General features: G+C 46.9%; 1 protein-coding gene across 1 annotated transcript in view; it reads left to right on the top strand.

The window, feature by feature from the left end:
- Positions 1–2895: 2895 nt before the first annotated feature.
- Positions 2896–23316, top strand: part of LOC110543413 (doublesex- and mab-3-related transcription factor C1-like) — a 30693-nt gene continuing 10272 nt past the window's right edge. The window contains exon 1 of the mRNA XM_060374525.1: positions 2896–3244. The gene's annotated coding sequence lies outside the window, so the exon portion shown is untranslated. The remainder of the gene's footprint in view (positions 3245–23316) is intronic.

The following is a 23316-nucleotide window of genomic DNA, read 5'->3' as shown; positions in this document are numbered from 1 at the left end:
TGAGCATGCCTAACATCAGGCTGCTGGCCACCTGGGTCCTTGTGTGGTGGTGGCTCTTGGACAGTGGGAAGCATTCCGCACTTGGCCTTTTGCCTTTTTTTGATCTGCAGAGCCTTGCATGATCTCCTTGTGGGAAGAGGTAGACATCCTTCTAAGGTGTAGGCTGGCTTTATTTGAGAGGATCAAAGAAGAGCTGGCACAAGTTTCGCAGTGGAGGTGGCAGGCTCCAGGGAACTGGTCTCGAAACCACAGGTGGAACCCATCAAGTGTCCAAAGGCCTGTGTTTAGTGACGAATGCAAAGAAGATTGTGTACTGCTGGCAGAATTTTAATGAGAGTTTGCAGCCCAAGGTTTTGGCATGTTCCCTCAGCTTGCTTTCTTCTTCTTTCCGTTTTGTTCATCTATCTATCTATCTATCTATCTATCTATCTATCTATCTATCTATTTATTTAATTTCGTTCCTCCTTTCTTTCTTTCATACTTTTTGGTTTTAACAGTTAAAAGCCATTGGAAGAGAAACCATGTAATTCATTGATAATTAAACACCTTTGAGTGGAATTTAAAATGCATGTCCAAATCAAATTCCACAGGGTTTGGTTTAATAATAATAATTTTAAAAACTCTGTTGATAACTATATTGAGGGCAAGGGTCCAATCTGGATGCAGAAATAGTGCTGTTATTTGGACTGAGGACACTGAGTACAAATATTGCTTCAGCAGTCAAAAGAGTGACAGAGCTCTTTTAAGAGTTCAGCAGTTTTGGGTGCAAAAGAATGGTTCCTACATTTAGGACGAGAAATCCAGGGGTTGAGGGAGTAAGAGAAAGCAGCCTCCATGCTTGGCTGCAGTAAGACCTCTTGGAGACAGCATGGATGGGAAAAGATCCTCTCATTCAGGGATGGAGAAACTTGCCATAGAATAAGGGTCTGTGTGGCTCTGTAGAAGTGACATCCTTGCAGAGTTGGGGACTATGGCGGCCTATGAAAGGGTAGCAGGCCCATAGGCAGCCATGGGAGGGAGAGCAGGGCCTGAGGGGCAGCTGGAGCTTGTATGTTGTAGCCTCTGACCAAGTTCAGTGAGCATCATAACCTGAACACTGGAACGTAGGGGAAGCATTTTCCTGCTGGGAACTGCAGTTCCACTCCAGTGCTTGAAGCCTATAAACCTAGCACTTTCTTAGCTGTCACAGGAAAAATGGCAACAGATATCAGCTCTTCTGCCGTGAGGCAGTACAAACGAAAACTGATTTGGACCCAGACAATCAAAAATAGCTAGCTAGCTCAATGGACACCAGAAAGTGACATCAAACTGTGTTTGCCTCAGTGCCACTAGAGTCCCTCCCATTAAACATGACAACAAAAAGGAAATTTCATATGCATAACATCAGCTAACATGGTATCATGGTTCTGGTCATCATGATAAGAAACAGGAAATTGAGCACAATAATCACAGAGTGCATTGATTACCCACAAAAATCAAATTCTGGTTAAGGATAGTTGTTAAGATGGCTTCACAGCAGACCAAATGAATAAGACAGCCAGGCTTCAGACATGTCAAAAATAATGAGAACTCACAATGGGAAAATGTCCACCTCAGAGCAACAGTAAAATGAAAATGGGCATTAACAAGCATTAGGAACGTGCAATAGGCAGAGCCTGCGAGTTTTATAACTGAAATACTTGGAATAGAAGCCAGAATCAGTGGAAGAACATACATTGTGTGTGTGTGTGTGTGTGTGTGTGTGTGTGTGTTTGAGGAACTTCCACATTTTTCGGATGTCAATAGTCCTTGTACTGAGTTCTACATACCAGGCAATCCTAAGACAAATCATTCAAGTGTGTTCTAATATGGACAAATTTTGACCATAATTTTCTTTACAGAAGGCACGAAGTTTCAAAACATTTGAAGACAAAGAATAATGCCGTTTTGCTCAGCTAGTATAAATGAGGTTCAAATGTCTCTAACGGGAGGAGGACCAACAAGGAAGTGCCACCAGTGGGAGAAATCTGAAAATCAGAAGCATCAAAATCATGTGGAAAGTTCGGAGCCATTGCACTGGGATATGGAGCCAGCCATCGATGTGAAGGCAAAGAGACCGGTGGTTACCACCCAGAAAGGGTAGGCTGGAGAGTGGAACTCTAACCTGTATGACATAATGCAACAAGAAGAGGGACTTGCTGGGCAGAGACCTCTTCTGATTCCTTGTGGGCTCCCCAGGGTTGAACTCTGATCTCCAGGTTTACTGAAGGTCCCTGAATGTCAGATGAGAGGCCTGGGGAATGAAAGAACTCTGTGGGGGAGCAACCAGGCCCAGTGAGGTAGGAGGCCGAAGTAAACGAAGACGCCATGAACTTTGGAAAGTTAGATTGGAGTCAATGCCTCTGTGGACTGTCTAGTGGCCAAGTGACATAGCAAAAAAGGGCATGCTGTCACTCCCACCGACCCTCCCCGCCGCTGCTCTCCCAATGTACTGGCCAGAAGTAAGAAAAGGAAATGCACCCGCAGATCTGCACGGAGGGAGCTCTTTGCGCAGCCCTTTTTGTATATGCCACGCATGCATGACCACTGGGCACAAGAATTGTGGTTGTGCTGTACGAAGTTAAAGATGAGGCAAACAGAAAGGAGCAGTCACTGAGTGCTCTCTCCGGGCCAGGCACTGATGAGCAAAAACACTCAGTGGAGATCTGCTTGTAGAGGAAGAGGAAGGGACTGTTGCCAGAGAAAGGCCTCCACTCAGGGGCCCAGGCATCTTTCCCAAGGGGCAGGCAGAGGGAGACACAGATGATCTCAAAGGAGCCACCGGATTCTTCCCAGTAACAGCCAATAGGGAAGAAGGTTTTGCTTCAGTTTGGTCCCCAGGCTTCTGGTCTCTTCATCAGTGGCCCCCACCTCTGGGAGCAGCGCCCCCGCATCCTTCCGGCCCCGGGCTCCGGCAGCACGGGCCCCAGGCAGCAGTTCCGGCCCCGGCCAGCAGAGGCACTTCGGGGCTGCGCCAGCGCGTTCCCACAGCTCTGGCAGAGCCGGGCAGCGGAGGCTGCGCCCCCTCCCCTGCCCGCTTCCTGGTCCTCGGGGTGTGAGGGCTGAGGCCTGGGACTCCAGAGCCGGGGGCAGCGGGTGTTCTCAGAGGCCGCCGGACGCCACGGTCCTCGCGGCCTCGCAGCCAGCGCTCGGGCCGGCGGCCGAATGCCCGAGGACGCGCATCTCCTCCCCGAGTTCCTGCTTCCTGGGCCAGCCAGAGCCGCAGGTGAGAATGTCCGCGGTACAGGTGGCACCCAGGGCCTGCGGGTCTCAGAGGCCGCCTGGCCTCCTTCTTCTCTCCTCCTTGCCCAGGAAAAGCCGCGGGGGCGCCTGCAGCGGGGACGCTCAGCGTTCCCCCGAGCCCCGAGAGCACTTCTTCCGAGGCACGTAGCCCCCGCCCAGGTGCTTCTGCGAGCTCCTTTGTGGACCCCACAAGCCCCTAGGGGTTCCCCCGCCGAGCATCCCGGGGGCCCCACCACCCCTGGCGCGCATGCCCAGACACCCTGGGAGCTAGAAAGTAGCTCAGCTGCTGGCGCAGTACCTGCTGGTTAAGAACGCGAAGACTGTGTGGACCAAAAGGGCAGACATGCTGAAGTGTGTCATCCTAAAGGTGCAGGAGCTTCTTCCCCAAGAGTTTCAAGAGAGCCTCTGACCTCCCCGAGTTAGTCTTTGGGTCTAGGTAAAGGAACTTGGCCCTCCAGAGCACTCCTATGTCCCGAAAAGGAAAAAAAAAAAATCCATCCTGCCCTGCCTTTGGGGCCTGAGAGGCGACCAGGGCACACCAAAGACTGGGCTTCCGCTGAGTATCCCGGACTTGTTCTTCGTGCAGGCCAGCTGTGTCCCAGAGGAGGTGTGTCCGGGGAGGTGTGGAGGGTGTTGGAGGTATGTTCGCCTAAAAAGCATCCCATCCTTGGGAGCCATCACCAAAGCGCCTCACCAGAGCTTGTGTGCAGCACAAGCCTCTGGTGCACGAGTGAGTAGGTGTCCGCCAGCAGTCCCTTGCTCTCGGTGTTCTTGTGGGGCTCTCAAAGGAAACACGACAGATGGAAGCCCTGGAGTTTGTGGCCCAAGTGAGTGACACCCGGCCCAGAGCCTTGCTGTGGCGGTAAATGAGGCATTGCAAGAAGACGAGGAAGTACCCGGTGCTGTGCGGTGGCCGAGAAGCAGCTGCTGGTGGTGATGTGACAAGTGCGAGTGTTAGTGCGAGCGAGTTCCAGATCCAGGGCCTGTGCCACGGCGGAAGCAAGCATCAGCGCCAGTGCCAATGCGAGTGTCAGGGCCAGGGCTAGAGACATGCCCGAGTGATGGTCAGTACCGGGGACAGTGCCGGTGCCAGCCACAATCTCAGGCCAGAGTCAGGGCTTCTGCTGCCCCCAGGGATGGCTGAGGCTGAGGCTTCCTTGCTTTTGTTGTGGGTAGTCAAGCGGATGCAGGAGCGGTGGCCCTGGAGCTGTGATGTATGAAGAGCGCAGGGGTAGAGCAGGGTCAGGAAGGAGTCATAGAGAGATAGCACTGTGCTCCTGTTCTCTGTGCTTCGTGGTGACTGGGCACTCAATCTGCACATTGCAAAGTCGTGCTTGCTTTGTAGCTACCTACCCCTTTCCCGTTGATAAACAGTTGCAAGGGATCAAGTATGAAAACGAAGGGATGAAGCTTGAGGATGTGGCTGCGTGGTAGAAAGAAGGCTTTCCTCACATGGGTAAGGCTGTGGGCTCCATTCCTGGAACCGTACCAGAAAACAAATCAAAAGGGACTCTCTATGAACATTGTTAAATTAGAGTGGAAGTAAAGGCAAATTAAAATCTTTCCCAAATCCTCACTTTTATAAGGCATACGATTAACTACTAGCATCCATGCTTATGCTTGGCATACATCCAGGGTTTCATTGATCCTTATTTAGGAGAGATTTGTTCATTTATACAAAACATTCGTGACACACTGTCATTTTGGATCTAAAATATACTAGAGTCAGTAGTTCTTTGAGATGTTGAAGGAATTTAAAACACGGTGATTACCCCCTTCAGATATTAAGAGACAAAATACAAATGTGGCTAAAATCTTACACACAACAAATCCAGCTGATTATATACTTGTATTCACCCAGAGCTCTGGAATGTAGGTGAAATAAAATTGAAGTAGACACTTTGCTCATGGACTCATTTATTTAACATGAATGTAGTGACAATTTGCTGTATGTGAGGCACTCTTCAGGACACTGGAAATCTGAGGATACAGCAGACTCAGCCTCTGCCGGGCACCTGAGAGTCTAGTTGGGTCTCTCAATGTATAATAGCTTAGGTAGATGTGGCAGTCAGATGAAAATGGGGTGATCCTATGAACTAGGTGGTCAGGGAGTTCAGAGAAGGGTCACGTAACCATGTGAGGGGAGCATTTGGGAGGCAGCAGGCTTCATTGCAGTGAGGTAGCAGCCTCCAGGAGCTGCCCACCTGGAGATGTAAAATCTGCACAGACCCTCTGTCGGGCTGTTGCAGGTACCTGAAGACTCCATGCTTCCCTGGCACGGGGAGACCAGAATTAGAGGATACTGGGGGAATGGTGTAAGAATGAAAACACATGTGCAGGAGGCACAATCTTTACTTGCTCCTGAGAGGAGAGAGGGATTAGCAGTGACTTGGAGGAGGCACGCGTGGCTCCGTGGTGAGTCAGAGGGAAGGAAGGCCCATCTCCAGCTGCTTTGGTAGCTCCTCTGGATTCCAGCACCCATGCAGTTTATGCACTACACGCTCTGGGTCTTTTCATCCATCATTTCTAAGCAGTGGCAGGAGAGGGGCAAATGTCTATCCACAAGAACAGAGATTATGCCCCAATGAGCCAGGGGTGCAAAGTGGAGGCTATCTCCTGAGGCCTGGGACAGCCAGTCCATAGTGTGCTATGAGAGCAGTGGTACGATTACAGCAAGGTTGTATAAATGAAAAGAAGAAAAACAAACGCCTGTGTGTGAAAAGCTCTAAAGGATTCTGTTGGTGTTGTGGGAACACCATTGACAGAAGTGAGAGAGAAATGTTTCGTAGCCTGGAGTGGAGCCTTTATGGCCAGACTGAGGCCCAATCCAGAAGTTTAATGAGTAGAGAGGGATCTGATGAAAGAATAGCCCTACCCATTTTGAGGGCCTGCAAGGCATGGCTTTAAAGGAGCCCCATTTCCTGTGATAAGTTGGATAACTTCCAGGGGATCGCAGGAGCCTAACAGTACCTTGCCTTTGAGTACCTTTGGCCCTTACAGTCTGCTCATCACATCTCCCTTATGTGCTGTGCGCCTTGGAAACCTCATGTTTTCTAGACAGAAACATTAGTGGATCTGGCCCCAGCATTCTTGCTGCCTCCCCTGGGATATAAGTGGTCCAGAGAACATTGTATCTAAAATGCCTCATTCATTCACTTCTGTGGAAGGCATTAAGGAGAGGTGTCTTATGGTGAGGTGGAGGTGACCATAATATGGGAATCTGAGGTGAACTAGAGAGGGTCTTTGTGAGAATGTTCTCTTTATCTCTGGAGTATGGCTCTTGGGGCTGAATATGTGCTTGTCTGTCTAAGCCCTTTATTTGAGATGCCAATCACCTCCATTCCACTTGGAGCCCACAGCCTTTGTATTAGAATATATATATATATATATATATATATATATATGTATTTCTTTAAGTTAACTATGTATATATAGTTCTTTAAGTATATATATATATATATATATATATATATATATATATATATATATATATCTCTTTAAGTTTTTCTCCAAAATACCCATGGAGATGCATTGTCTATATTCCACAATCTCAATGGATATCTTGTAGAGAGAATGTCTTGTGTATTGTATGGATGCAACACATGCCAATTAAAAAACCTATGGCCTATAGGCAAGGGTAGAGTAGAAGGTGCAATATCCAGTAGGCAGAAAGGGTTCTGGAGTAGAGCCAGGCACAGGAGCTTCCTCCCAGAATATGTAACGAGAATAGACGTATGGTACCTGAGACGAGGTAACCAGTCATGTAGGAGACCTTAGATTAGAATAAGTAGGTTATTAAGTTATGAGGAAATCAGGGAACAGGCCTACCTGCATGGCCTACAATTTGTAAATATATTTTGAGTCTCACGAGTCATTATTGCAAAAACTAGGGGCTAAGAGGAAAACCCCCAAACATAATGGCTTTCCATGTTGAACAGCCTATGTGAAATGGTTATTAATATGACTATAAATGTATGAAATTAGTATGGTGGCAGTTGCCCTTTAACCAACTGTTTATCCGAATAACCACACACAGAGACTAAGATTCTTTAAATTAGCCTTGAGCACAATACTGTGCAATTATTACTCCATCTTAAACCACCCATCTAGTCTATCTTCTTCCCAGCCAATACCCCCATCAAACTTGCATATTTTTTGTCCTTTGCTATTCCAGCTGTCACCTCCTGATGCTTCCTGGACCACTCCTCTTGGCTCGATCTCCCACTTCTTCTCTTTCTCTTCCCCTCACTGCAATTTGATGTTCCACCCTATTCTCTCTATAGCTTAATATTGGCTGGTCAGCGTTTTGTTGGCAAGGCAGAGAATGTATGAGTAGCGATGTTTATACAAACTTGAGACCCTTAGAATAAACATAACAATGCCATGTCCAGATTGAAATGAGATAGTGGGATAGATTCATTAGCATTTGAATAGAACAAGGATAATCTATACACGTTGCACAATAACATTATGCCAACAGTCCCTTAGCAAGCTCTTATGCCCCATGCAAAGTACTTGTAGATGCCTTCCACCCACTTGCTCGCATCCTGAAGTTCCTCTGTCTCCAAATGCCAAGTACATCCCACATGTTTGTTTGTTTTCTGGAAGAAGTGCAGGACCAGTATTGTTACAGAACACAACAGATATATGAAGACTTATTTTTACCAAGATGGAAACAACCATTCTGGCCGATGTGGCAGTATGAAGAAGAGCGAGCCTGTATATAAAGGACATCTCCAGAGTGCTGTTCTTCCCTGAACAAGTGGAGAGAATAATTGTTGCTACTGCATTCTGGGTGGCATTATGAGATACAGTTCCCCACTTAGTAAAGAAAGCACAGAATTTTGAGAGTCCCCCATGAAGTCCAAGTCCCTGTTGCTTCTGAAGTCCAGAGTGTCAACACCCTGCTCTCTAGTATCTGGTGTTGCAATTTCTTTATTTTTCATTATTATTTTGATCTTAAGTGCTTGGATGTTTTGCACATACTCACAGAGGTCGAAATGGTGAGTCAGATAGCTCTTTTGGAACTGAATTATGTTCAGTTATGAGCCATCGTGTGCGTGTTAGGAATCAAACCTAGGCCCTGTTAACCACTGAGCCATATCTCCAACCCAGCTGTTGCAGTTTCTAACATGGCCTTCTCCCTGTGAAATTCTGTGCTCTATCCTCCATTGGAGCCTTGTCCTGAGGAAACTATGCTTCATTATCATTCAAGGTCACAAAGGAAAGGCAAGAAATGCCCACAGAGGAAGACAAACCATGTGTAGTTGCAGAGAAGGTTATCTCTTGCAGGGTGTCTTTCTTGACAAGCAGTGACTTGACTGGGAATTGTTTATGAGCACAGAAGTCTACAGTCCTTTTTCAGGACTCTTCAAGTGCCCACCGCTATCCTGCATCATCCCCCATCTACTCCTCCACCACCCAGTCATGAAGAAGCCCAAGGATTTCTGCATGTGAGGGTTGTTTGCAATGCAAGGGGCCAGAGAGCCATGTTAGTTCCTCCTCAGGGCTCTTGGGAGCACACAAGTGCCCCATGGAGTCAGAGCTGAGAGCTTTGAAAAACTCACTCTTGACTGGTCTCTGTGCATTGAACAAGGACTCCACCATCATCCCCAAGCAGGAAACAGCATTGCTTCAAGGAGGTGAGTGGATGGCCTTCCAGAAATAAGAGCGGCACCACCTTCTGACATTCACAGATCCCAAAAGAGCCAATAAATCTGAAAACCTGATCATTGCATCTGAGCTGAGTGTCAGTGTGGAATGGGAAGGAAATATCACGAAGGCAAAACATTGTAAAGTGTGCTGGCATTTATTTCAACCTCACTGGAAAAGATTCTGGGGCGAGCAGGGACCTGGGCAGCAGCAGGTCTTGCTCACTGCCCGTGGTCCCATGGGTAGGACTGCTGTGATCTCAGCCTCATTGAATCCAGAGTCCCCTCCTAAGGAGGAAGCAGAGAGACAAGGGAAGCCTAGAACCCTGCAGAAACTGAGAGGAGGGCTCAGGTGCTGCCTCGGGAGAGCAAGGGAGACAGACAGGCTTGCTCTGAGGGGTTAGAGGGGCAGGGGCTGGCTCAGAGCCCTCACCTGAAGAACTTGGGCATGCGTGCCAGTGCTGGCTTTCCAGGACCTTCTTGGAGGAGCAGGCTCCTGGTTCCAGTTGGCCCATTGGATGAGTTCTCCATGCTGTGAGCCAAGGCAACACCTTCGTGGGAATATTGTTGTGGGTTTCTCACAGTCTGCAAAAGAGAGTTAAAGTCGTGGTCCCATCATGGCTGCTGTCTGCCACCCCATTCGGCTACTGTGTTGTGCATCTGTATTTCTGGTAGAGGTGCCGAGGATGGAGACGAGGGAGACCTACCCTGACCAGACCCCGGCCTCCCTGGAGGGTGTTCCAGACCACATGGAAATGGGACTCACTGATCCAGGAGGTGGAAAGAAGGGGATGAAGATCATGCTTCCAAGAGCTTGTGTGATTGCTGGAGTGAAGTCCTACTCAGTGCCTTCCCTGCAGAAATAAGCTGAGCTGTCCTCTGTGCTGAGTGTAAATGCTGTGCATGCCCCTTTCAGCACCTGCACACTCTGCCCCTGTCCCTGAAGCAGGATCCTCCCTGCCTCAGTCCTGTACATTCAGTCCAACCAGTGGATACAGTTTTGATATGTGACCTCTCCTCTGTTCCTGTGCCTCTCTCTCCCACTCCTCCCACCTTCTCTCCTCCTTATTCTTCCCTCTCTTGCCTTCTTCCTCACTTGCTCTTTCCCTCTCTCTGCTCTTCATCTTCTCTCTGCACGCCCCCCTCCGCCCCCACTGCAGCAGGCTCAAGCCATGCTTCTGCATTCTGAGCAGAGCACTAAGGGGTCTCACTTTGAGAACAAAGCATGCTTATATTTTAGCCATACCTCATTTGGGGTGACAGTATTTGATCCCGTGCCTTGAGCAGCCTCCCCAGGTGCCAGTGTCCCCCAGTCTGGTTTCTTTGCTTGTGCGCTTTCCTAAGTCATGGAGAATGCTTTAGTACCACTCAAGCAGGGATGTTTAATACTCTGCTCCTAGCAGACTCTGCTATCATGTAACCATCCAGTGGAATTCACACACTGAGTTGTGAAAACTTGTAGGTGAAATCATGAGTGATGCTTATGATGAAGATGTGGCCTTTGAGAGTAATGGAAGGCTATTCATGTGCCTTTGTACGGTGTGGAGGCAAAATCAAAATGATATCTTTAACGTTTGAATACATATACTGTGAAAAGCTACTGTTGGCCTTCAGCCATCACCTCTGTGCCACAGTTCCCATGGGCAACACTCTGGAGTTGGAGGTGGCCCAGGAGTGGAAGAGAAATGAGGAAAAGGAGTCGTGGGGGGAGTGCGGAGGGTGTGCCATGGAGCTCTGCCTATAGGTGAGATTTGCCAGACAAACTGCCTCCAGACCGCCATTTTTGCTCCAGAGGCGATGATTGGCTGTCCTGGAGGAGAGCAAGCTGGTGTACCACTCCTTCGCTGTGCCCCAAAGAGCAGAGTGTCAGTGGTCCTTGTGCAAATCAGAGGTAGAAGAGTCCGGTGATTTCCTGTGGACCTTCGCATCATTTACTCAAGCACCCCAGTAGAACTTTAGGTATGGCCAGGCTCATGTTTCCCCAAAGCTCAGAACTGTCATGCCCCCACTCCCTGAAGTGAATAGGTTTCCTGGTCCTTACTGTGTCCTTTCCATGCCCATGTATCTAACCGCCTACAAAGCCCGCTATGTTAACGAGGAGAAAGTCCCCACCCCCTTTTTGTCCCACATCCATAGTAGAACTCCATGTTTCCTTGCCTCCACCCATTGCCTCCCTGAGCTACCACCAGGGGGCAGAAGGAGACGGGAGAACTGTTTCAGCCAGAGCCCCAAACCCTTTAAGATGCAACTTCTGAATGAGGTTTCCCAGGAGCCAGGAATTGGTCCTAAGCTTAGGGCCCATGCCAAGATTTTGTCCTTTAAGTTTTCTGCGGATGTGCCCAGGGCCTGATGAAGAGGTCCTGACTCCTGTATTGATGCTCCAGTGTCCAACACCTGTGGGTAACCCTGTGGGCCCACTTCCTTACCAGCACTAGAATGTGGAACTTGGCTGCTTAGGCAGGATGAGAGGCAATCTCTGTCACAGTCTTGAGGCAATATTCACGTGTCTGTCATTTGACAGCGTGGAATTGGGAACAGGAGGAGGTCAGTGTTAGCCACAGGACACCTTTCTGCCTTTCTTGGACTGAACTATGACCCCTCACAACTTTTTGTTGTTGTTGCAATCTTAGCCCAGAGCAGACTGGGTTTGCAGCCTTTAGTGTGGAATTAAGGTGGCACTTAACCTTAGGTAAGAAGCTGACTCAACAGGATTGATGTTGTTATGTGAAGAGACACCAGAGGACATGCTCTGGGCATGCATGAATGCCTGGTGGAGATGCCATGGCATGACTTGGAGAGAAGGCTAAGGTGGAACACTTGGCAGAAGCCAAGCTGGGAAGCACTTTGATCTTGGACTCCCCAGTCTGCAGGACCATTAGAAAATAAATTTCTGCTGTTCTAATCATCTTGTCTTTGGTATTTTTATTTTTATTTTTGAATGGCAGTCCACAAAGCAGACGAAGGTACCCATCTTTGGGTTTCTCTGTACAGTGAACCTGGGATTCATATGGATAACCAGGTAGCTAAAAAAACACCTTGGGAAAGCAAAGCACTGTGTGAAGCTGATAATCTTGACCAGGATGGGTGTTTTCCCCCTTTGGGAACTTCTTGGAGAACAAAGGCTGTGTCCACGCACTTGCTTTGAAGGGTGCCAGAGTTCTTGAGGGTTTTGGAGGGGGAGGGTCATGTTAAACAGATTCTCCTACTGTGAGCTTGATTCATCCGAAGGAGCACCTACTCTATGTCTGAAATTTCATTCGATCATTAAGATATAATATATGAAAAGAAGAAAGTGCATTTTGTGGTAGCCTCGCCTTTGTCAGGTGCTGAGATGGACAAGGGTATAGGGAAGAGAGACTTTGTTGAAATGTTCAGTTGTAGTGCCCGTTACACAGAAGTGAGGTCAGCAAGATGCCGTCAGCCCAGAGAGACAACTGGATAAACTACAGGTAATTACTGTGGGAAGCACTATGTACATAGGTGGATACCGGTAAGGCTTCGTGACTTGCAAGCAGGTTCTCTGGAGCGCTTCAAAGGTGGGAAGCCCTTTGCCTGATACAATGAAAACAGATCCTTTTCTGAGGACACACAGCAATGTCTCCTGTTTAAAATCTTGTCTCCCTCATACATCATCTTCCTGTGTGTGATTTCACCAAAGAACACAAGAACAGTGACAGAACAGTCCCTCCATGTAGCTTCCAGCATCACCAGCCCTTTTACTACCACTGGAGTGTGTCTTCAAGAATTCTGCAGACGTAACATTTATGTGCATCTATGGATACACATAGGCCTGTTTTTCTTTGACAAAAAAATAGACTCATATTGCACAGAGTGTTTTACTTTTTCTTTTAATTTTACTTGAGGCCTGGGGGAATTTACCTATCATCATGGAAAACTATGTGCCCATGGGTTTCAAGACCTGCATGGTATTTGTAACATATGCAGTGTGCCAGTCTTCTTTAATGTCCAGATGTAAGTACCTTTTTCCTGCTCTTCACAGTTGTCCCTTTTTTATGTGTTTCTCAAGTACCCTTGTTTAAAGAAACTGTTTCTCTAGAAAAAAATATGGAAATAGAATTTGGAGGCCTTAATAAAGGTCCATTTCAACATCAAGTAACCATTGATGAATGTGTCCCCAAAGAGGAGGTGTGAATTTTTGAGGCTCAGGTTGTTATTCTTTGCCCTTCAGACTTCATTTGCTGTTGCTGCACCCTTGAACTTTGCCACTTTGTGGTTGCAACATGCGATGTATTGAGAAAAATACCTCCTTGACAAAACCTGAGATTCCAGGGTGGGTGGTTCATCTCAGGCAGGGAGGACTCAGAGTTAGCCCTCAGGAACTGTGCTGGAGTAACATCAGGAAAGGCACAAGGACAGCCCTGAGGGATGGAAGAAGGTCAGGGACCAGAGGGTTGCTAGCTCAATCAGGTAACCCTTCAGCCTTGGTGGTTGTCATGGAGTCAGGGATGTTTTCCAGAGAATTAGCCCTCTGGTATGAGTGAGTATACCTGTTCAGTGGGAGGGGGGATCTCCAGAGGAACAAGACCAGGCCGCTGCAGTGACTTTGGAACCACAAACAAGCAGCTACCAATTTCTCTACTGTATGTTTACAGAATTTAAACATGGCTACCACGAGGCAGCAGAGTATAGCCTCCCATCTCATAGACACGCTGACTTCTGGGGCTGTGTGTGTTCAAAAGTGTTTGGCCCCTGTGAAATTTGCAGGGGATGAGAAGGTTAGTCTGGATTTATGAACTCTCTCTTGTGACTTCAGGGGTAATGATGTCCTAAGGACCTGGTCTGGTTGAAGCTATTGAGTCCAGCTGCATTGTAGTTCTGGGCTTTGAAAATTGACCTTCTAGGACATGATGCCTGTTGGGTTTGGACTGTATCCAGCAGATGGAGCCATGGAGAGGAACTCATTGGAGACAGGCTCTTGTGACAGCAATGGCCTTAAAATCCTATTCCTTGAGATTGGGAATCAAAGTATGTGCAGGTATACAGAATTTTACAGATATTTCGTGAAAGATTTCACTGTAGAGATGATATGGAATGGTGATAACCTTGTTCAAGTTCACAGACAAAGAAGGTGTCACTGGTGAGTGAGCCAAGTGAGAACACTATGATTGTGACTAGAAGTGGCATATGGAACATGCCTCCTAGCAACTGACAGGGTCCAAAACTGAGGCCCTGTGAAATGTCCATGGGGAAAAATACAGTGAAGGAAGGGTTTTGCCAGCCTACTATGGCACCAAAAGCTGTGGCCTTCTGCAAAGTCACGCAGGAGTGAGGCCGAACATATAGCTGGGACATCAGGCTCTGCTGGGTTGGGGAATGGAGATTCTGTGTCAGGCTTTCTCTGTGTCCTAGGCAAGCAGGAGAGATAAGGGCTCCTTATCATGAATCCTTATTCCATTAAATCCATTCATTGTCTATTGGGTTTTGGCTGTGTATAGTCACAACACTTTCTCACGATCTGATCTTATGATCTGGAGTGTGGTACTCCTCCCACCAAGTTCCTCCTTCCAGCATGTCCTGATGGGCCGAAAGGAACAGGAGGCTTCAGAACCTCATCTCTGTCGTTCTCTGTTTCTGCCTATCTGTCTCTGCCCCTGTCTGTCTCTGTCTGTCTCTGTCTCTCTCCTCACACTATATCTAGTGTAGTATTCCGTGTTCATTTGAACATCCCAGATTCATTTCTGGAACTCCCAAAAGCCTTACAGGAAGGTTGCTCTCCTCCTTCACACTTGGCCCAGATTTTGCTCTGCTGGAGTCTGGGCTTAGTGTTGGAGGCAGTAGAAAGGAGAGTGTATACTCTGTCCCAGAACAGAATCTGGGATCTGCAGAGTTTAGTGGACACATGATCATTTGGTCAGTGTAAGATGCCCAAGACAGGGACTGCTTTTTCCCAGATCAACAAGGCAAGGGTGTTCCCCAGGGCAGAGTTGGAATGTGTGCAATTATGGCAATGCCCTGTCCCTACAGAGGTTCAGTGTGCAACAACTGCGTGGAGAAGAACAAACTGTGAGTGGTAATGTGTGTGCGCACATTTGTGTGTACTTACAAGCAGAGCAGAGGCAGGGGTGGAGAGGGATGGAGGTGTAATTAGAGGGCAAGCAGCGAGGGAAAAGGAGGGATGAACAGAGGCTTCCAGGGGAGCTAGAGAAACTTTGGCCCTCGGCATCAGCATCACGGCCTCGTTCTCCTTTGATAAGGCACCTTCATCCCCACTGGAATTCCTTTATCCACTGTGATCTGCCCCTTTTCTGGAGGAACAGTTGCTTGTGTATTCTGTTCTGGGAAGATCTTTTCCCTGCGGTTAATTTAGAGTATCACAGACAAAGAGATCAAGTGAAAGCCTTGTGAGGGAATGTTGGGTCCAGAGAGGGGCTGTAAGTGCAGAGGCCCCAAGGGAGAGGATAATTGGAGGCTCTCTTTGTTGTATGAAAGCAAAGTTGAGACCACTCTGGAGATTCCTGAGTCTGTGGGATAGATCGAAGGTGTATGGAGTGAGGGGCAAATTCTCTCACAAAATCATTCCTTTTGGAAATGGATGATAGATAGGGAAATCTCAAAAAGGCTGGTTAGGACTGTTGCCTGGGCCTTCCCGTGATGTGTATGTTGGGCTTTCTTAATGACCCATTGCTAGGTCTTGATAGAAAGGCCTAAGGAATGCTCATCTGATTGGCTTCCCAAAGGATAGCCAGGTTCTATGCTCTGTGGCCGGGGGATCTGGAAGAGGCCATGTTACTAAAGACATTAATGTGACTTAATCAATGTTGGGCCTGGCTGTAAAATGAAGGATAGGGTTCCCAGCATATATGAAATGCATGAGAAGAAGGAGACATAATTATGGGATCAGGCCCCTGAGCAATGAAATCAAGGAGGGTAGGGAGATATGATAAGAGATGGAGGGCAGTATTCAGGAGAGGGAAGGGATGTGGAGGCAGAAGGAAGGAGTATATCTGGCCTTTGTCCAAGCCACATGGCCTCATCCTGTGTTCTGATAAGGTCCAATCTCTCTTCATCCCGGTAGTATTGTTTAGAAATGTATCCTCTCTGATCTGCCTTCCTTCCAGAAGAACAAAGGCTTTTGTGCTACCTACTGGAGAGATCCTTGTTCCCCAGTTACTTTTTTTCAGCACCAGAACCCTCCTGAGGCCGTGGGAAAACTCCTAAGAGGTAGGTGGTGGACACAAACTGGGTTACCTCCTTAATAGTGCAGACTACTATTTCTTGGGTGCCTAGAACATTCCAGATACAGTCACGTTAGCTACTTAAATTGGTGTGTATTTTCCAACAGTCTTGCAGACTCAGTGTCAGTTGATTTTATGGAGGGATAACTCAGGCCATCAAGTGATTTGTTCCAAGTCACTCAAGATGACTCACACCAAACCTGGGACTCCACCCTGAGTCTGACTGAAAAGTGGGCACATCTTGTGCCTCCCGGGTCGCAAGAAACTCTCCCTGTTTTAACTCAGGTCTTCTGTCACTTTCTTACAGTCCCAATCCTGTGTATTCCCATTGTCTTTAACATTAGTGACTGATCTGTAGCAAATAACACAAAGTACAGCAGATTACCAGAGTATACAGTTTTCCTCTCAGAGGAGGGTGGATCAGGCATTCTTCATGGCGTGTGTGGGTCATCTACTTCTCAACCTTTCTGACACCCAGTTGCGGTCAAGATGTCAGTTGCCCAGGGACTGTGGTCTCTATCCCATAGGCCTGACTGAAGGTGAACCAGTTAGGGGCAGGATCCATTTCCTGATGGGCAGCAGCATGAGGGCAATGGTATATGTTAGACATACTGCTACCAGCTCCTTTCCAGCTGGCCATCTCCACCAGGAACCTGTGCAGTTAGTGCCAGAGGGAGGAAATTTGCGTGTAAGATGGTAGGCTTAGTCTTGTGATAGCCTGTTCTTGAGCAGGAATTGCATACTGTCATATTTGCCAAATTCTGTTGGTTTGAAGAATGGCATTAGGTTGCGCCCATTTCATAGGGGCACAAGTGCCCTCAAAAAGGCTGTTGCTAGGGCATGTTCTAGAAGAGTGCTCACCACACATGATGCTGTGCTTAATCGAAATATGTAGTCAGGACAGGTGGTGGGGGACCGTCTCAAGGAAAGAAAGGATTGAGTATGGATTGGAGAGCCTTGAGTAGCTCCCACACACTCAAGTGACAACTCCAGAGAAAGCAGAAGTATTTACAGCCACAAGCAATTAGGTAAGCAGTGGGGCTGCTGTGTTATTCTCTTTTGTTTTCTGAGATTTTTGTTTCTGGGGTGATGCAATGAAAACTGTGCTAAACATGGAAGACATAAGACAAAGGGGAGTTCCCATGGCCTTTGTACACTTTGTTCCAGAGCAAAATGCTTCATGGTGAGGAGCATGTTGAAGAGAAAGCAGTTTCATGAGCCCAAAAAGATCCATTTGGCAGGATACCCAGTACCCAGGAAGCCAAAATCCCTAATCAAAGCCTTAGCCACGACCTGTTGGGCCAGCAGTGCAGATATGTGGATTTTTCTCAGTACCTGGAAAAGGAGGAGGGTCATGCTCTGCTGTTATTTTACTGACTTCTCCCCAAAGGCACAAACAGACAGCGTGACTCATTGTGCCATAAACATCCAGAGGTGATGAATGTCATCTTGTGGTAATGGAACTCTCTTGTGTCAGGGTATTGTTGTGGGAATATGTTATTGTTCCCCTCTAGGCCCTAAGTGTAGTTTCTGGGAAGTGATGGCTTCTTCTGCCCCAGCTCCCCATCCTTCAACCCACAGCCATCTCGCTGTGCAGTACAGCTGTCACTCAGCCCCTGATGGACTCAACCACTCTCAATGAACTATCGTAGGCAGTATTAAGGCATTCTTTATGTTTCCGAGGAAGTTACTGTCCCCTTCACAAAAACACACAAACTCTACACACAGAAGGTCGATAGCCCTGTGGGCTGGGACGGCAAACCTAAAGCTACACACTGAAAGGTGCTTAGCAGTTTAGCAACTTGGAAAGTAAGGACCTGGGTGCAGCAGACAGGACTTGGTCACCGTCTGTGACTCCATGTCTGTGGCTCTGTTGATCGCTGAGTTCTTGAGGTGTCTCCACTGGGAAGGAGAACCAAGTGGCAAACGGACCTCGAGTGTCCTGAGAATGTGTGGCACAGGCTACAGATTTCCGGGTGGGACTGCCGTGGAGACAGTTGGACTTGCTTCTGTGAGAGAGGCAGCGACTGGCTGTGACACTCACCTGAAGCGCCTTACCACACGTGTCTATCCAGTGTGGGACTGGATCCGCCAAGACTCTGGCTAAATACTGACCAGAGGGCTTGACCAGCTAGGGCTTGTGTAAAGGAACTGCGGTGTTGACAAAAGGGCATATTGTTTCTGGGGATGCAGCTTAGCTAGTAGAGGGCTCTCCTTGCATGCATGGAGTCTCCAGAACTGATCCCTGCCACCAAATAAGCCGGGTGCAGTCACAAATATCTATAACCCGGGACTAAGAAGGTGGAGGCAGGAGGTTCAGAAGCTTCAGGACATGATAGTGATGTCTATGCAAACCTTGGCTGAGCACCTCGTCTTTAAACAAAGATAAAGAGAGAAAAGGGACAAATAAGTAGAGGAGGGGGAGGGAGAAGTGTGACTAGAAAGCAAAATATCTTAAGCAGATCCAGTCCTCTTCAGGAAAATCCTCATGCCTGGTCAGGACACAGTTGCTGGCCCTTACCAAGTGCTAACTGGGAGTTTCTGTAGACACAGCAGGCCCAGATCTGTATCAGAGATGTCTCTGACTCTACGACTTCAACATATCCTGCCAGTATGGGCCACCACAGTGAGCTCAGAGCTACAGTCATTCCATACACCAGTGAATGTCAAAGATCTGGGCCACTGTTCTTTTGTGGGTGATGGTCAGTCACATGGTAGGGAAAGCAGACTCACCACATTCTTGAAGGGGAAGAACTTATTGCTTACTGTGGGGAAGGAAAGAAGCTCCTGCCACCTAGATTCTGAAGGTAGGACCCCATCCTTGCCATTTCAGGGGAGGATCTCCAGGGAGACCCAGTTTTCCTCGTAAAGGATGGCCCTGTCTCAGTGATAGCAGGGTGCAGACACATTCTGATCCTTCCAGAAATGTGCTGTGCATATAGTTTATGAAAGGAGTTAGTGTCACGAGTACATGAAACCCTTAATCTATTTGTATTTTGAAGGCTGGTGTCCTGTATCTCTGCGAAACTCCTTCCGCACGTCCCTGGCCTAGTTTTCCACTGTCTCTTCTGCAGTGAGTACAAGCTAAATTATCTTTACTCCTTTTAACCTTGGGCTGCCTCACTGACTTGCATATCTGCTTCCTGTCCCTTCCTCCTATCTTCACCAAATCCATTCTAAGAGTTTATACAAAGCACAATACACCAAGGCCAATGACCAAATGACTTGTTGAAAGTATTGGTCCCCCCCCTGGTGAGATTACTCTAGCTTAAGTCTTAGGGAAAGGACAATTTTGCATTATGAACATTACATTTACTAAAAGGCAAACATACCCACCTGCCAATTATACCTTTCTGGTTTCCAGCTCCATCCTCATCTTGACAAATTCAGTGAACAGAAGGGAGGTTCTTCCTGGTCTCTGAAATGGCCCTTACACTCTCCATGACTAATGCCCCAGGTCCACTAAGGGTCTGTAACCAAACTCCATGTTTCTCTTCAATGAATTGGTGAAAGCCATGAGGTGTCACCGGAAAACACTGAGTCAGAAACTGTCTCACAGAGAACCTAAAACCTTGACCTGAAATTCTTTTGGTCTGTTTGATGTACTAAACATGCCATTATGCATTTTGTTTTTTAACTGGTGTTTAGTAGTTGTACACAGAACTGAGTTTCATGCAGACACTGTCATGCAAGCATGTTAACAAGGCCAACACAACCCCCTTACTCTGACTTTGTTCCCTTCCCTCTTATGGCAACCCCCCAGTTCCTTTTAGTCTGTTTTATTTCTACTAGCATATCATCTACACATCCATGATATTATGGATCTGTATAACACCTACGAGACTCAAGTGTGAAAAAAAAACACGCAAGATTTGTCTGTCTGACTTTATTCACTTAAAACAGTACACTCCAATTGGACAAGAATGAAGCTAGATCCCACCTCTCCATGGAGAAATTCATGGCAAACAAATGACTAGCCTTAATGTAAGACCGAAACTCTGAAAATGCTAGAGGCAGATATCATCACAGGCAAGGAGTTCTTAAAAAGTCCTGTGCTTATTTACCAATGAGGCCAACAGCAAATAACAGTTAATCCACTGAAAAGACAACATGTGGAATGGGAGTAAATCTGCACTACCCACATCTGGAAGAAGATCCACATCTTGCTGTGACTCTGGAAAAAGGCAGCATTCCTGGGGAACTTTCCATGGTCCTGACCATGAAGAAGCCCTGGTCTTGCATGTAAAAAACAAAAACAAACAAACAAACAAACAAAAACTTGCTAGAACATGGTGATTGACATTGATATCATGACCTCTGAGACCGAGAACACTGGTTTGAGCAGCATCTGTTTGTTTTGTTGTGGATAGAGTGTCACCCTATTTAACTCAAGCTGGTCTTGACCTTAAAATCCTTCTGCCTGAACCTCCCTATCTCTGAGGATACAAGCATAAACCAAGACAGCCAATGAATGATTGTGCTCTCAGTAGGAGGAGAAGGAATTTGGAGATACACCATGCACAAACCTCTTAAAGTAGAAGAATCTTTGCTTAATGCTGTTCCCAAGAACATTTGTACTAGTTTAAGGGCCAGCCACCCAGTTTAAGTGTATAGTACCAGCTGGAATTTCTGCAGTTTGTATCAAGACATTGGCATCTGATTTTTATGTTTTTTTCCATTCCGAATTGTGACATGGCACTCCTACTCTTTTTGGGATGGCCATTTTATTTCCATATCTTGCAATTTCATATTCTTGACTGAGAGTTCCGTTGTGACATTTAGTTTATTTGTTTATTTTCTTCACTTTTGCCATCACAGTTCTCAGTGCACTCCAATGTGTTTCTTCTGTCTGGTTTAACTGTACACTGCATTGCTCTCAACCTCATGCTTCTGTTTGCTATCTATTTCTTGTGATTATTTGGATGATTTTCATTTGGGCTGACACACTGGCAGTTTCTTTCCTGCTTATAATAACTACTTGAGGTTGGCAAGATTTACTTGCATGTTATACTGGAAATAGAACAGGGAGGCTGCAGGAACTTTCTCTCGGAATCTAACCTGGTATCTTGGTGTGTGTGTGTGTGTGTGTGTGTGTGTGTGTGTGTGTGTGTGTAGGCCCCAAGTGCTATGCAAGTTCCTGGGCCCATGGCAGACTGTTCTCCATCAATGACTCTTCTCTACCGCTATATCAGCTCAGGTGTACATGGAATAAAGCACACAGAATAACCGACTCACATAAGCTGGGCATATTGACACATGCCTGCCACCTCATTACATGAGACTGAGGCAGGGACATTGTAAGTTTGAGGTCAGCATGATATTCATAATGAGTTGCAGGTCGCTGTCTTAGTTATTTCTCTGTAGTTATGAGGAAGGAGACACCCTGATCAAGGCTATGGAAAAAAAGAAGCTTTTTGTTGGAGGTTTGCTTACAATGTCAGAAGTTACCCACAGTCATCATGGCAGGGAGCATGGCAGCAGGCGTGGAGGCATGGTGTTTAGAGAGCAGCAGGCATGCAGGTGTGCTGGAGCAGTCGCTGAGAGCTGACATGTTGAGACAATGACCAGGGTTGCAGGTAGAGCCAGAGCCAAACACCTACAAAGGTTGTGGGCTTTTGAAACCACAAAACCCATCCCCAGTAACACACATATTTTAGCAAGACCACATCTCTCATCTAGGGCTCTGAGGATATAAATATGAGGGCCCAGAAAGAGAAAGGGTGGCATGCGGTGATGGCATGTGGGCCATGGCAGTTTTGAGAGACCAGAGAAGGATGGTTTGGTGGCTTGGCAACAGACGGAGAGAAACATTTCAACACAGATGCTTGTAGGAGAGTTCTTGTTGTGCCTGCTGTTGACAGAGATTGATATAACCCATAGACTCTAAACAGCCGGGAGAAGTGAAGGGGTCTGCATCCCCTCTCCCCACTAACCTTCTCTCTCTTACCTAGGGTTGAGGGTTGGAAGGGAGATGCTTTAAGGAACCCCAATAAAATAGAGTTTAAAAATGAGCACTGCACTACCCCCTCTCTCTCTACACACAGACATATGTGTACACAAAAATGAAACATCGTTTAGCCACAAACAGACAGAAATCTTCGCAGGCTATTATCTGGCTGTTGTCCAGCCACATGGATGAGATAGGACTAAGGAACATTGAGACAAGGAAAAAAAAAAGACATATAACATGTCACCTGCTTTCTCACTAGAATGCATGTGAAAGTGGTTGCCAGGGACTAGGAGGTATGGATGGCAAATGGGTAGGTGCCATTCTATGGGCACAAACTTATTTTTTTCTTGTAAGAATACAATGTTCACTTTGGTGGTCATGGCTAATACTATACATAGTTATAGGTTGTGTATGTGCCGTATGTGATCTATGAAGTACATAAAAAGGCTGTGTTAGCTGTATACAACTTATTTGAACATACTAACATTGTCTATATGATAGAAAACTGTAAATTTAAATCTATACCAAACACACATATTCAACATATATTTGCTTAGGACTTCCCTGTGTAGTTGAAACGTGCAAAGTGGAAGATCTGAAGTGCTTTCACCACAAAAGAATAATGATGACTCTGGGGTGGGGGTTGATTGATATGCTAGTTGGCTTGATGATAGTCATTTCACAATGTTTTACATACCTTTGTACACCCTAATTGCATACAGTTTTTATTTTGACATTTCTTCGAGAAAGCTTGGAGGACTCATCCACACAGCTATGTGAACCCAGAGATAAAACCCCACAAGCTCTGAGCCATAAGAAGCCCCATGCCCTGGTTCCCAGGCTAGGAGGATAGAAGCGCTATTGGTACAGAGAAGCACCTGTGAGTGCAGGGTGGCAGAGGACAGTCTCTCCTATGAAGTTGTGACTCTAGCTCTTTAACAAGTGGGAGGCAAGAGACAAGTCCATCAAAGCCTAGAGCAGTGACTCTCAACTTCCCTAATGCTATGACCTTTTAATACAATTCCTCACTTTGTGGTGACACCCAACCATGATATTGTTTTGTTGCCACTTCATAACTGTAGTTTTGCTACTGTTATGAATCATAATGTAAATATCTGATGTATTGGATATCTGATATTCTACCCCTAGGGGGGTCTTGACCCACAGGTTGGGGAACCATTGGCCCAGAAGGACCATGATAGGTGATTGTAGCAAGAGCAGCAGCCAGAGGTCCATCATTTGGGAGATAAAATATATG

This window comes from Meriones unguiculatus, chromosome X (genome assembly GCF_030254825.1).
Source record: "Meriones unguiculatus strain TT.TT164.6M chromosome X, Bangor_MerUng_6.1, whole genome shotgun sequence".
Lineage (NCBI taxonomy): Eukaryota > Metazoa > Chordata > Mammalia > Rodentia > Muridae > Meriones > Meriones unguiculatus.
This window is presented reverse-complemented; position numbering and strand designations above follow the sequence as displayed.